The sequence below is a fragment of the Mytilus californianus genome, unplaced genomic scaffold (genome assembly GCF_021869535.1).
Source record: "Mytilus californianus isolate M0D057914Y unplaced genomic scaffold, xbMytCali1.0.p SCAF_6, whole genome shotgun sequence".
Lineage (NCBI taxonomy): Eukaryota > Metazoa > Mollusca > Bivalvia > Mytilida > Mytilidae > Mytilus > Mytilus californianus.
In genome coordinates this window covers 112,167,355-112,181,923 of record NW_026262712.1, presented here as the reverse complement: position 1 = coordinate 112,181,923, position 14,569 = coordinate 112,167,355, and the positions used below count along the sequence as shown (strand labels likewise).

The following is a 14,569-nucleotide window of genomic DNA, read 5'->3' as shown; positions in this document are numbered from 1 at the left end:
AGAAAAAAACATCCCCTGGACTTTGTGATAACTATGTCAAATCATAACTCTCATATCATGCATGCAATATGTAACAACTTTTAACAGATTTAAAAGAAATGCTTTACTCTTATCAACAAAAGTCCTACCTAATAAATCTAAAAGTTAGAATGACAGTCATGTCAGTGAAACCAAGGTTGTTGCAAGATTAAATTAGAATGACATTGAAATCAGTATTGTTGATAGATTTTATTAAGTGAAACCAGTGCCTACTGCTACCTAAAATTATAATGACAGTTAAACAATTTCCTGATGATTATAAGCTAAAATCAGAAGGGCATGAAACAGGTGCTTGCTCCTAGCTATAATAAGATGGCAGTGATACAAGTACTAGTGCTTGTTGATTTAAAAAGCAAATGACTTTAAAACTTGTGCTCTTTACACTAGCTGAAAATATAAATGACAGCTAAAAGCAGGTTGACAGTGAAATGGGTGGGTTGTTGGGATGGATAAATATGTGAGCTTTGTTAAATCAATTTACTTAACTCAGTCAAAACTTATTATAACTTATTTAGGATTTCCCAAGTGGAGGGTGTTAGAAATAATAATATACCAAGAATGTACTGTGAATGTGTCACATCATTTTAATGGATTTATTTTCAAATTATTTAGAAAATGAAGTCATTAAGAGAGTATTTCTTGCAGCTAAACTCGTGAGCATTTAAATTAAACAAAAATATCAGGTGTCAAAATTTAAATTTATTTTGCATAATCCTATTTCAAATTTATTAAATTTGAAATTTTTATAAATAACATGAAGATTGTAATTTCACACTAGATTGGGTGTATATTGTGTAATAACTGTTACATACATTCTCTGTACAAACGATGACTTTGAAATTCATCTAGCCGTGAAAATTTATGAAATCTGAAGTCTATTATAAGATCTGATACAGGGAAAGAAACAAGTTCTTACTTTTAACAATAACCTGAAGAAGTGCAATGAATAAAAGAAGGAACTTAATAAAAACACCAAAAACCATGTAAGTGTTTTAATAACATGTAAACTGATTGAACGAGGTTGTTGGAACTACTGGTAGCCAGTTTGAAGTGGTTTTTGTCTTGCCTGTGACAAATATTCAAAAATGGATATTGATGTGAATCTGGCTGTTGCTTCAACTGCAGGCACTTTGTATACTGTAAACTCAGAAATGAATGCATGCATTTATTATTGTAATCCTTGACCTCTGGCAAAAATTTGAAATCTTACTAATTCGATTGCAAAACTTTTATTAAGGAAAATCACTACGGAAATTATGAATGTAAGTTTTTATTATTACACACCTGATACTGTTGTATGTTTTGTATTAATAAAAACTTCGCAATAATTTCTGAATTGACTGTACTTTATGTTCAAAGTTTTATATTTCAGAATTTAGAAGAGTTGTATATATCTTTATTACCAAAGTCTAGATAAACTATATAGGTACACATTTGAATTACATCAATAATACATACAATACATACATAAACACAAACTATGTGACAGAATAGCAGAAGGTGTTGTAGTAATATATAAACATTATGTTAATGCTGAATACTCCATATCTTGTTTACAGATGCAATCATTGCATGGTCTGAAAGTTCAATCAGGCATGAGTCCATTATACTTTTATAAAAAAAAATAAATCTTTAAACGATTAAAAAGTTGATCTTGAATTGATGACTTCTTTTATAGATAAATCAAGAGGGGGTGAGGCTTACAATTGGGACTACTGTATTTAGGAGACCTTACATGAACTTAAATGGACTGTGCTGATGGTAAAATGGAGTCTGATGAAAAGTCAGATTTGTCCCACCTATCTTCCAGACATTGATTTATTGATGGAAAAAAAACTCTTAGGTTTGTACAAATTTATATTGTTGAGATGACATGAAATTGAATTAACTATGAATAAAAGGAGGTGTGGGTTATGCGTCAATGAGACAGCTACCCATCAACACAAATAACAAAAAGACATCTGAATTAAATTCACCAGATGATTTAACAGTTTGATTTGTTTCCGATTCATCATTATTTACATTATGTATTGTAATGAATATCAACAAAAGGTTACATCTTCTAAGTGGACAGATACTTATAATTGCTATTAAGATTTGTAAGAGGTTAGAAGGTCTTTTTGGGGATTATCTATGGATATCTTATATGACTATTCAGGAGGCTTTAATTAGTAGTTTAGAGTTTTGTATACTGTTCTTTGTCTTTTTATCGATTTTCTTTTTTTGTCATAGCATTGTCAAGTTAAATTCTGTGATTTCAAGCATTCTTTATTATTTTGACTTCCGAAAAGTTTAGACTAAATGCGTTGTTCTGGTGTAAGTATTGTGTTGGGTTGTTGACTCATTGACTCATTGATGCATTCCCCACATCTCCTTTTTTGCATAAAAAAAGAAAAAAATTCTTCATTTATTATTCCAATTTTCAGAACTTAGGTATTACTTATTAACTGTGGTTATTTTCAAATTTGAGGGCCAATGTTTGTTCTTCCATACACTTGTCCTTTAACATAAATATATACAAGACACCATCCTGGACAGAGACAAGTAACTGCTAACATTTTGGTCTTTTTATTTTGTTTTGCAATTAAATTGTGATTAAACATGGATTAGTGTCTCAGGTGTTTCTCAGGTTAATGAAATGTCAAAAGGACAATTTGATAATTAGTGATAGTAATTCTCTTAAAAATTATCAGTTTTCACAAGTCCAACTTTGTCTTTTAGATCACATAACTTAATTTGTTCAATTTGTAATTTAATTATAACAATGAAGTTGATTAATCTATATTGACATGCTCAGGTAAAGATATGTATTGTTCATATGGTTCAGGTAAGATGTCATGGTTCAGTGACCACCAGGTAAATACTATAGTATTGATTGGGGTGAGGGGTAGACTACTGGGTGTTTTAATCTCTTCACTACTGGATGTGTATCTCATTTGGTGAGAAAAACTAGGAATTTCTGCAGTTTCATCTCCTGGAAATTATTTGTTTGGAATATTAACTGGTGGATGTATAGTTTATGAGTTGACTTTTTTAAAAACAACAAACTTTTTTTCGAGGATTGTTTTTTAAATGGGAGAAAAGTGATTAATTTGTCCAGGTGGAATACACGATCCGGGTAGGTACATTAAGTAGTTATACCAATACACATGTCTATAATCTTACCAATGTACATTTCTTTGATGTTATAAATTGAATATTTAAACAGATCCTTTTTCTTAATCTCCTGAAGTTCAATTTTAATTGTTGAAGTTGTGATTCACTTAGTTACAGCATGATAAAATGGACATTTTATATCTTACTATTGAAAACTTTGACAATAGAGAAATGTGGAATGATTGACAGGGTCGTTCATTTTCTTGTCTTGGGTTGTTTGAAATGAATATCAAATAATTTATTCTTAGCCTGTTGTCAGGAACATAAATTATTTTTTTAATAAAAAATGGAATTCAATCCATCACAATATATATATAATATACAACTTAAACATATCATTATGAGCGCACATAAATATTCATGTTTACTAAATTGATAGATGATAAAACTAATTGGAGCAATTTTGAAAATCAAACTAAACATGGTTAAGTTTAATATGATAACATAAAGATTTTAACATGTTTGGAATTCTTTACTGAAACAATGGAAGTCTCGTCTTCTGTTAGAGGTTTTATTTTGTCCTGGAATGGATATTTTATTTTGACATGTTTTTTAACGCAGATATTTTACTTTAAAGTTTCTAAAACAAATATCTTGTTAGTAGAATTCTATGATCATTAAAGAAGGCAGAAACCGTTCACTTTCATATGGGCCTGTTAGTTTTTTTAAGAAACTGAAAACAAAACTACAATTCTTTGAGAAATATGAGGCATCAATAGTTTACTTATAGTCTTTAAGAAAACTTACTGCAAATTTTATACAAGGAAACAATAGTTTTGCTTTACAGGTGTACTTTGAGAAACTTTTTTGCACAAATATATCAATCTACATAGGATAATGTTACCCTTCGTCTATTTTGGATGGAGGGTTATGTTGTTGTATCTGGATTAATCCCTTATCTGAGGTACTTCCCCTAAATGTATTAGTTCTCTGCAACCAACTTAAACCAAAAAGATGTTTTGAATTTTGAAATTTAAGACAGTCTGTTTGATAAGTATAAAAATATTGTATTACTGAAGTTGATACATAATATAAGAATTTATATACATTATATTAATACGTGTATTATTCAATAAATTTATGAAATATCATTGAGGTTGTAACATTTGTTGCAATTCTACCAAAAAATCAATTTCATTTTTCATAATATTTTGAAACATTAGCTTTTACTGTATAAATAATAGATAGATATGAAATTAATGCATTCATATTGATAAGTGATATATTGCCCTTAAAATAAAAATTTATTTAGTGCAAGATGTTACTGTTTTGGGTGTGTCATGCAGAGTGGTGTGGGAGGAAAGAGATTCAATGTTCAATTGATTCCTTGGTAATTCTCAGTAAGAATGAGTACACATCAAGGGTGATTTTTGTGGTTTCAGTGATTTTTTAAATGTCCTCTTGGTATCATTGTAGATGTGTCTATTTTAGTGATGTTCTTATAATATGTTATAATCCAAAATTGGTCAATTGGCAATTGGGGCAATCCAAATATGTAATTGATTGTGCAATTTTATAGTCGATATCACTTATAGATAAACCCATTGAAAGGCTTTGGAGGTCCCTAATAAAAGGTTGCAGTGTATAAGTAGAATGGATGCAAATATGTTGCTTTTCTTTTCAATTGTAAATTTGTATCATATTGAGACTGTCCTACATGTTACAGTTGGCTCTTTAAAAACACAACCTATTATGAAGGTCATAGTCTGTTGGTTTGCCTAAGTAACAAATCATAACCAATGGTTAAATTGCATTTTTTACAAATTGAATTCTAAACAACATATATATCACTGAAATGAAAAAAAAAATGTTTTATTTGTTTAAAATTGAAAATTTCCATAATAAGTTATAGCAGTTTTTAATTTTGAGACATAAGTACTAATAATAATATGTCTAACTCACATTGATCACTTCAAATTCAGTGAAACCGATTGTTAATGTCTGCAGGAAAGGTTACTTTGAAGTCGATTTAATTTTTTCTAATGAATTAGCGATTCAGCATATTCATCATACCTATAAAAATAAGAAGATGTGGTATTATTTCCAATGAGACAACTCTCCACAAGAGACCAAATGATACATAAAATAACAACTATAGGTCACCATACGGCCTTCAACAATGAGCAAAACCCATACTGCATAGTCAGTTGTTTACTTACAATAAATATCACCTAGATTTACATTTGCAATAACAAAATGTCAGAAAAACTCATTTGAAACTTTATGATTGCTTAACATTTAGTTCATAAACCAAATGGGAATTTTAAATGCACAGTAAGCTAAGCAAATTTTATCATCTAATGCAATTTATTTCTTCATTAAATTGCTTATGTTAAAAAAATGTTACAAAAATATTCTCCTGGGGAATGAAGATAATTGTTTGAATATAAAAATATAATTTCCTGGTTCAGTGAAGTTTGATTGGATGTTGATTAATAATGAAAAACTCTCTATATTTACATATATAATATCTATACTAGTGTCTTTATCCTTCTACAAATAGATATTTATACAAGGAAAAGATAAGAAGTATTGATATGATATAATTATGTTGTAACAATAATAATTGAATTTTAAGAAAAAGGGTCAGTATAAAATAAGGAGATGTGGTATGATTGCCAATGAGACAACTATCCTCCAAAATGAAGTGGATGTAAGCAATTATAGGAAACCGTACAGCATTCAGGTTTGGCCATTTTGATATGTTTTTGTTCACTCATGGAGAGGGTACCAGACATACATGGTGAGTCATAGTGCAATCTAACAATCACAGAGTCTAATGGATATATACTTATCATACAAATCATATACTTAAAAAATTTTTAAACATTTTTAAAAATTTCCATAAAATCTTAATGTTATTCAACCCTGTACATTGTTGTTGAATACTAGTTTTTGTAAGATATTGAAAGGTTTACAAGCTTTTGTGATGATTTACAGTTTCATCAACAAATCTAGAATCAAAGGCATTTAACTTAATGACTTTTTTCTGAAAGTCAGAACATAGTTTTAATTTTTATTTATTTTTTTGGTATTGAATATATTATCTATTTGTTTCTAGGACGATACTCAAAATTGTCAAATCTATCGGGTACATGTATTAGAAATGCATTTTTTGCCATCTAAAGATATATTTATTACTAGATGACTGACTAATGCCCAGATCATTATAAGTATTTATATTATGATAAAATGTTTACGAAAATGAATTGATGTTGCCATAACATCAGACAGAGAGTTCACAGTTTTAGTAAAGATTAAAAGACCAGTGGGGGAACCAGAAATTTTCAGAGGGGGCCCACTGACTGCCTAAGAGGGGGCCCACTGACTGCCTAAGAGGGGGCCTGCTCCAGACATGCTTCAGTGATTCCCTATATAATCAACCAAATTTTTCCCACAAAAGGAGGGGCCCGGGCCCCCTGGACCCCCTAAATCCATCTCTGAAGACTGTTTGAAAAATCGCACAGAGGATGGTGTGATACCTGAGAAATTGGACCTACTTGGCTTTGACATAACCATGGATGGGTCTTATGAGTAACAACTTTTCAACTTGAAGGAAATATTGTAGAACACACAGATACTAACAGCAAAAGTGACTGCTATTCTAAGAATTTTATAAATAAATGATACTCAATTAGCATTGAGAATTCTCTTTTGCTGCTTTTCACTTCAAAAGTTAAAAAGGAAGTTTAAGTTCTCAAATATATATTTATATATATATATATAGATATTTGTGATGGACATGCAGTAAAGTATTTTTTTTCTTAGCATAAGTGAAATATTCCTCAAGTTTCAGCTTTAGCTTGTCCAAATGTTTTGTATGGGTACAAAAATATAAGTGAAATGAATTGTTTTATTATCTCCCTTTAAGGGAGTTATGAAATACCAACAAACTGCTGTCATGTAGACAAGAAAAAAAAACAAAGACCAGTTAATCCTCAAAGGAGTTTGTCTTTTTATCTTGTCATAAAAGTTGTCATAATTTATCAGAATTAAGACAATCCAACATTGGCTTTAGGGGGGACAACAAAGAAATTTGAAGGGTGTATGAATTACAAACCAGTTATTAGTCAACATACAGCTATCAAATTTGTTATCATGTAGAATCTTATGTTTTAAAACACATATCCTCTAATTTTGACAATGACCAAAGGACATGTAAGATTGTTTTTGATTAGGATTGCCAAATTTTTCTTGTTTTTAGTGATTTTTTGGTTTAGTAGATTTATCTTAAGTTTTACAGGTTTTAACAGGTAGCTTCTGGATATATATGTAGATAGTAATAAAACAATTTAACTAATGTCAAATAGAATAAGAATATATATGGGAATAGCATGAGCAAGAAGAGATAAGTTTTTACAAAATGGATAATGACAGAGAATTCTTAAAACTTTTTAGCCCCCTAAAAAAATGAGAATGAAAGAGTACACTGACTATAGGCTATGGACAAAATCTTCTTTTTTTCTTTCTTTTTTTTGGATCACTTTAAAAAGCCCTCTCAAGAATTAGCCTTCTCCTATGCTACTGCAGCAGATTGAATATACTTGTCATTTTGATCAGCATCCTTAGCATGGTGACTTAATACTGATTGACCAGATGCCTAGATCACTCAATACCTCCAATATAATACAATGCACATGATTTTCCAATTGCTGCATTTTCTTAGAAAATTTGATATCACAAGGCAAATATCTTTACGTCACAATGCCCTATGATCCGTTTTGTAACAAATGGCCCAAGGTTGACCGAGGCAGTTCATTCATAAGACGAAATTGGAACCTTGTTTATTATGATATATCAAAAATGGGATTTTTAATAAATTAGATTTGACCTGGAACTTTGATAAGGTCATGTTGTATGGTCTTGTGTTCTAGAGCATGTCAGAGCCAATCCTAAGGCTAAGTATATTATGTAAAAGGGATTAGTGACACCTATATGTAGGTACCATTTAAAATAAGGAATTTAACCTTGAAATGACCTGAAAGGGATAAATTGATTTGTACATCAGGTCAGCTCAGATTCAATTAAGATATTATTAATCAATTTTATTTTTGCATCACCATCTTCAAAATCTTATTTAATTTGTAAAACTGATAGATATTAAAAATTCTTTAGCCCATTCAGATTTTGTGTGAATCTTTTGAAACACTTCTTAAAGGGGCATTAGCTGTCAAATTCATGTTCACCGATTTAACTCAAATTTTTATATTTGACTTATAACATACTAAACATTCTAAAACACATATCCAAAATTTAAAAAGTCTAAAAATAAACAATTACAATGCATAGACTCCATAGTATATATCCACATTTTGTGAGTATTTTAGTCTAGACGTCATCTAATTAACTATCAAGATGACCTCCAAAGACTGCCAACTGTCATATAACCCGAACTAAACATAAACATAGATATAAAAAGATTGTGAACTCATGCAATTGGATTTTTTAGGTCTGTTTGATTTCATACTATAGGTTAAAAAATATGTTAATACTGTAAATTCAGAAATTATTGCGTGCATTTATTTTTGCGATTTTTGTGGAAAGGACAAAAATGCGAGATTAATTATTGCGATTGCAGGAAAATCTGCATACAGTTATTTATATGAGATATCAGAATGCGAGGTCTTATTATTGCGATACTCACTCAATCGCATTATTCGCATTAATAAAAACCTCGCAATAATTTCTGAATTTACAGTAATCGTTTTTACATTTATAAGAATGAGTTTTTCTAGATAGAATCAGTCAACCAAATGGTTTGACCTTGTTTTGCTTTCAATGTTTACATTCTTTTCCATTTAATAACTGAACACGCCTAGTTCATGCGTAACCCATCTCTAGCTATAGGGATCAATTAAAGTTCACATGAATATGAATTCAATGAGGTCGAATTATTCACTTGCAAGTGAATAATTCATTAGTGATGTTTCTTTGCTTAATTTAACAAAACTGAACCAAACTGGCTGTTAAAAGCAAAATATTATTTCACTATTTCACTTTCATTAATGATTGAACCAAAAAAAAAAATCATATTTTATTTTTTTTATATCTCGTAGCTAATGCCCCTTTAAGCTTATGTTTTTCTAATATATTATGCTGTTGATATAAAAGTCTGTCACACTTAAAAGCCCTTTGCAAATTTTTCATACAGATTTCATTGTGAAACAAAGGTGGATGGTTTCATCTAAAGTTTTATGGAGACATTGTAAATTATTTCCTCATAAGAATCTGTAAATAGAGTAACTGATATTTTTTCTCTATTATATATCAAGTAGATATAGGAAGATGTGGTATGAGTGCCAATGAGACAACTCTCCATCCAAGTAACAATTCACAAAAGTAAACCATTATAGGTCAAGGTACGGCCTTCAACACGGAGCATTGGCTCACACTGAACAGCAAGCTATAAAGGGCCCCAAAAATTACTAGTGTAAAACCATTCAAACGGGAAAACCAACGGTAATAAGTACATGTATAATATTATTGTCCTCTCTAAATTATTGATGATCATTTATAAAGGCCTACAATCAGTGCGAGCAAATTACTGTCAGAAATGTAATGGAAGTTAATATGCAAGTGGGCAGAAGAAGCTTGCATGTTCTGATATTTGTTTGAAGAGGCAGTTAACTTTTTCCCCTATCTTTTTTGTCTATTTTGATAACAAAATTAGAATATTTATCATTGTTAAAGGAAAATCTTATATTTCAAGCAAGGCACAAATAAGTGGTTGTTTCCCTTGAATTTATTCTTAACATGTTTTGACCTTGTGGTAATTTAGAGTTTGCTATAGGAGACTACTGTGATATTTGATGGGAGTTTGCTATAGGAGACTACTGTGATATTTGATGGGAGTTTGCTATAGGAGACTACTGTGATATTTGATGGGAGTTTGCTATAGGAGACTACTGTGATATTTGATGGGAGTTTGCTATAGGAGACTACTGTGATATTTGATGGGAGTTTGCTATAGGAGACTACTGTGATATTTGATGGGCAGAAATTTCTTGTTGTTATGTTTCTCTATTATTAACAAAAATAAAGAGTTTTTTTCTCTATTTATTAATATTTTATTACAAAATTACCAAAAAAATATGTTAGACGTGTCAGACATATGTATTACTTAAACACAAAATTATCAAAAAGTCTTAGAATAGTGTCTTAAACTTTTGACTGATGATAAAATGTCCAGGTGAAAGTTTCTCTGATGACCTAATTTTAGGTCAGGTGAAAATCATGATGGATTTGTTGACAAAAGTAAGTTTTAAGAGATTTATTGTGAATTGAAATGTGATTTGAAGAGATTTTGACTGCGATGAAAGGGTGGTCAACCTGAGATTTGATAAAAAGACAATTTTATGATCTAGTTTCACAGCGATAAGCAGGAATATTTGACAAGTTTCCAGTTTTGCACATTGTTTCGTGTTTGTAGACGAGTCAAGTAAACAGAGGAAAGTATGTTCTGTGTATATATATATTTGATAGTCTTCAGGAATCTTTTAATTGAGCGGTTGACCAGCTCGGATGCCAGGAAATGGTCAGTAAAACTAATTTTGACGAAAGATTATTCAAGTTCTATAGAATCAATTTGTCAGGATCTCTGGCACTTTTTTTTAGAAATTATATATTTGAAAATTGAAAAAAGTTTTTTCCTCAACATGGAAATTTATTTATGCTGTGTACAACATTAGATACAGCTGAGTAATGTCTACAAATATAAATATGTATATATTTAAATAAGTTTTTCATCTAAACTAGAAAGTAAAATCAGTTGGTTGTTGAAGGCACATGTAATTGATCTAACTGATCCTTCCATGACTTGACTTTTGCTAAGAATATGGTATTCTTTCCAATTCATTTTGATATGAGTTCTCCAGTCATACAGGACCTGTCAACTAGAAAAGTTAAGCTTTAATATATAGAATTACATTCCCTGGTCAAAAGTTCTTGGTCACATCCCAAAAAACAAAGTTGTCAAAATGAGTGGGCATTCTTTTTAGATTATTCTGTTTATGTCAGCGTCAGTCATATTTGATAACATGTAAGAACACATATATATATTCTGATAATCCATAGATAATCTGCTATTAAGGGGTTAACCCTAAAGTTAATCTGTTAAAAGTGAAACTTATTAGTCATGTTTGATCACATGTAATCTCTGTTGAAGGATATCTGGGATATAGACCACTTTAATAAAGATTTTATACTTTATACAGACTTCTAATTTCATTTGATTTAATGAACCAGGGCTTTTTTAACATTAATGACACATGCAGTCACAACAAATTTACGGACTTATATTATCTCCACTGTAAGTTTTTGTTGTATCTGTTTAAAGAACTTTTCCTATCTCTGTGGATTTGTTTACAAATTTTCTGGTCTTATATATTTGTTAATTGTTGACATATTGTATACCCGTTTGTTATTGTTGAAGACTGTCATCTGTTGACCTCTAGATATCATTTGAATATCTTAATTGGTGGGTTGCTGTCTCATTGTCTTATATATATCCACAGCTCCTCATATTCATATTGGTCATGTTGGTAACAATAATCCTTAAGATGTGGAAGTTTGTTCCTGGCATACCAACGGGGCCATAGATACTAAAACATTTAAGTTCCCTTTGATGTTTGATTTTTCCATTCTTTGAATTCTTATTCTTCTATATATAGTCATAGTTTCATTAAGTTTTATATTGTGTTAAATCATACACGTTTTCAGTTGATAAAGATGATTACGTGCTGACTCAGAAGTATTTTTATCTATTATAATCTATATACATGTTGTACAGTTGGTGCACATTTTCTTTCCAACAAAGCAGCGTTAAAAGAATTCTGTATTTAAAAAATAGTTATTCTGAAAAGATTTCCAAACCAGTTTCACAATAATGAAGGCCACATTATAATGCAAGGATAAAATTACTATATATACAATAACTCATGTGATAATTTTGTACCAAACACGGTAAATTGTAAAATCCATTAAGATGAAGAAAATTGATAAAGGCATTACATAATATGTTTCTATCTTATAAAACATATGAGATGTTTACAGAGCGCAACATCATTGTATTACTGTAATAACATTCATCAGGACTAGCCTCAAGATCAAAAGATTGGCACGCTAAAAATGTAAAATTTTTGATAGCATAAAAAACAAGGACTTAAATGGAACAGCCAAAGTTCGCACCTTAGATCAACTTTCCCTGAGAGAAGTGCAACAAATTAGCTTTAATGGAACAGCCAAACACACCTAAGATCAACTTTCCCTGAGAGAAGTGCAACATTAATTAATTAGCTGTAGCACAATTGCATCATTTTATAAACTAGAAATAATATAGTAGAGGTTGCATTATCTCTGAGATTTGAAAGAATAGGGGAAGGAGGAAGAATATACAATTATTATGTTCTCAGGTTACTTTCAAGGTTGTTATTCATAAAAATGGTCCTATTGTTTTGTCTTGCTTGGGTAATCAATGGTCTTGTAGTTTTGCCTTGTTTGGGTAATCAATGGTCTTGTAGTTTTGCCTTGTTTGGGTAATCAATGGTCTTGTAGTTTTCCTTGCTTGGGTAATCAATGGTCTTGTAGTTTTGCCTTGCTTGGGTAATCAATGGTCTTGTAGTTTTGCCTTGCTTGGGTAATCAATGGTCTTGTAGTTTTGCCTCGCTTGGGTAATCAATGGTCTTGTAGTTTTGCCTTGCATGGGTAATCAATGGTCTTGTAGTTTTGTCTTGCTTGGGTAATCAATGGTCTTGTAGTTTTGTCTTGCTTGGGTAATCAGTGGTCTTGTAGTTTTGTCTTGCTTGGGTAATCAATGGTCTTGTAGTTTTGTCTTGCTTGGGTAATCAGTGGTCTTGTAGTTTTGCCTTGCTTGGGTAATCAATGGTCTTGTAGTTTTGCCTTGCTTGGGTAATCAATGGTCTTGTAGTTTTGCCTCGCTTGGGTAATCAATGGTCTTGTAGTTTTGCCTTGCATGGGTAATCAATGGTCTTGTAGTTTTGCTATTGTCTTAGTAAATTGAAATTTCACACCAAGTCGGAGCATTATATATTCTTGATATTCATGTAGCAAAATAGTTCTGGTCAAACATCTTGAAGTCAAGGTAATTGAACTTTCATCTTAAAGGTAAATTTAGCTTGGTTGGCGGGTGAGGGGGTCAGGTATCCTTTACCAACTTAACTCAAAGAACATCTAGTAGTATAAAAGTTTCTTAAGCAATCTATACCAATAAGAAATCAACATTCAGTTATATGGTAAGTACCAAAAAAATAAAATTATTGTCTTAATTCTGTGCACAAAATCTAAAAGTTAGAAAATCGTAAAATGTTGATTTTATCTCTTTAGATTAGTGAATTATGAAAATTTGTTTGACCTTATTTACTGACAATAATTGTGACTAAACGATAAGTAATTTACATAATTAACACATGTAATTGGCTTATCAATAAAACATCAATACCGAATCCATTTGGAAATGAATATTTAACAAATTTAAAGTTTGATCTTGTTCAAATCTAGTTCAAAAGTGTGAAAAGTTTGAACATGATTGGAATTTTAAGATAAACAGTAATTATTACGATATTCATCTCTCCTGGGTAAATATTTGTACAATATTACACTTGAAATTGTTAACTGGACATACAAGGCTTTAAATAATATTGAACAAATATGTGCACTTGAAACTAAGTGAGGCAAGTTAAAGGGGATGTTAAAAAATCTATAAGTTGATATTCTGATAAAAAATTGAAAGGGGATGTTGATTTTCTAGTATATACATATTTCTAATCTAAAAAAAAAACAACCAAGACATTGGATATATGTGATGCCAATATTAGAAGATACATCTGAAACAAATACATAATTGTATGATTTTTTTTACCAGAGTACTTGAAATTCAAAAAAGTCAAGTAAATATCAAATCTACATGAAATAACAATAGAAATTATCAAATTATGTAGATATAAGAAGATGTGGTATGAGTGCCTATGAGACAACTCTCCATCCAAGTCACAATGTGTAAAAGTAAACCATTATAGGTCAAAGTACGGCCTTCAACACAGAGCCTTGGCTCACACCGCACAGCAAGCTATAATATATAAACTAAAATATAAATGTTGTTTACATCTACAGGCATTGGGTGTCAGGAAGATAGTTGTCTCATACCTTCTTATTATATAGAAGAATGCATCTGTAACCAAACAGAGGGATAACATTATATAGAAAACCTCAATAGGTCTGGTTTACAACATAATGTTTTCCTCCCAGTCTCAGTTAGATGTTGTTAAATACTGTAAACCAGCAAATTTTCGTGAGAGATTTATTTTCGCGAGTTGAAAAATAAAGCAAAAATAAATCATCGTGAATATATAGCACTTGG

The 14,569-nt window shown here is 30.5% G+C and overlaps 1 protein-coding gene across 4 annotated transcripts in view; it reads left to right on the top strand.

Annotated features, from left to right (window-relative positions):
- The first annotated feature begins 880 nt into the window (after window positions 1–880).
- Window positions 881–14,569, top strand: part of LOC127705930 (uncharacterized) — a 47,195-nt gene continuing 33,506 nt past the window's right edge. For 3 of the 4 annotated variants that reach the window (XR_007984119.1, XM_052210280.1, XM_052210282.1), the window contains exon 1: window positions 2,909–3,157. The gene's annotated coding sequence lies outside the window, so the exon portion shown is untranslated. Of the gene's footprint in view, window positions 1,023–1,717; window positions 1,883–2,908; window positions 3,158–14,569 lie in introns of those variants that run through there. The other variant, XM_052210281.1, reaches the window with a different exon arrangement.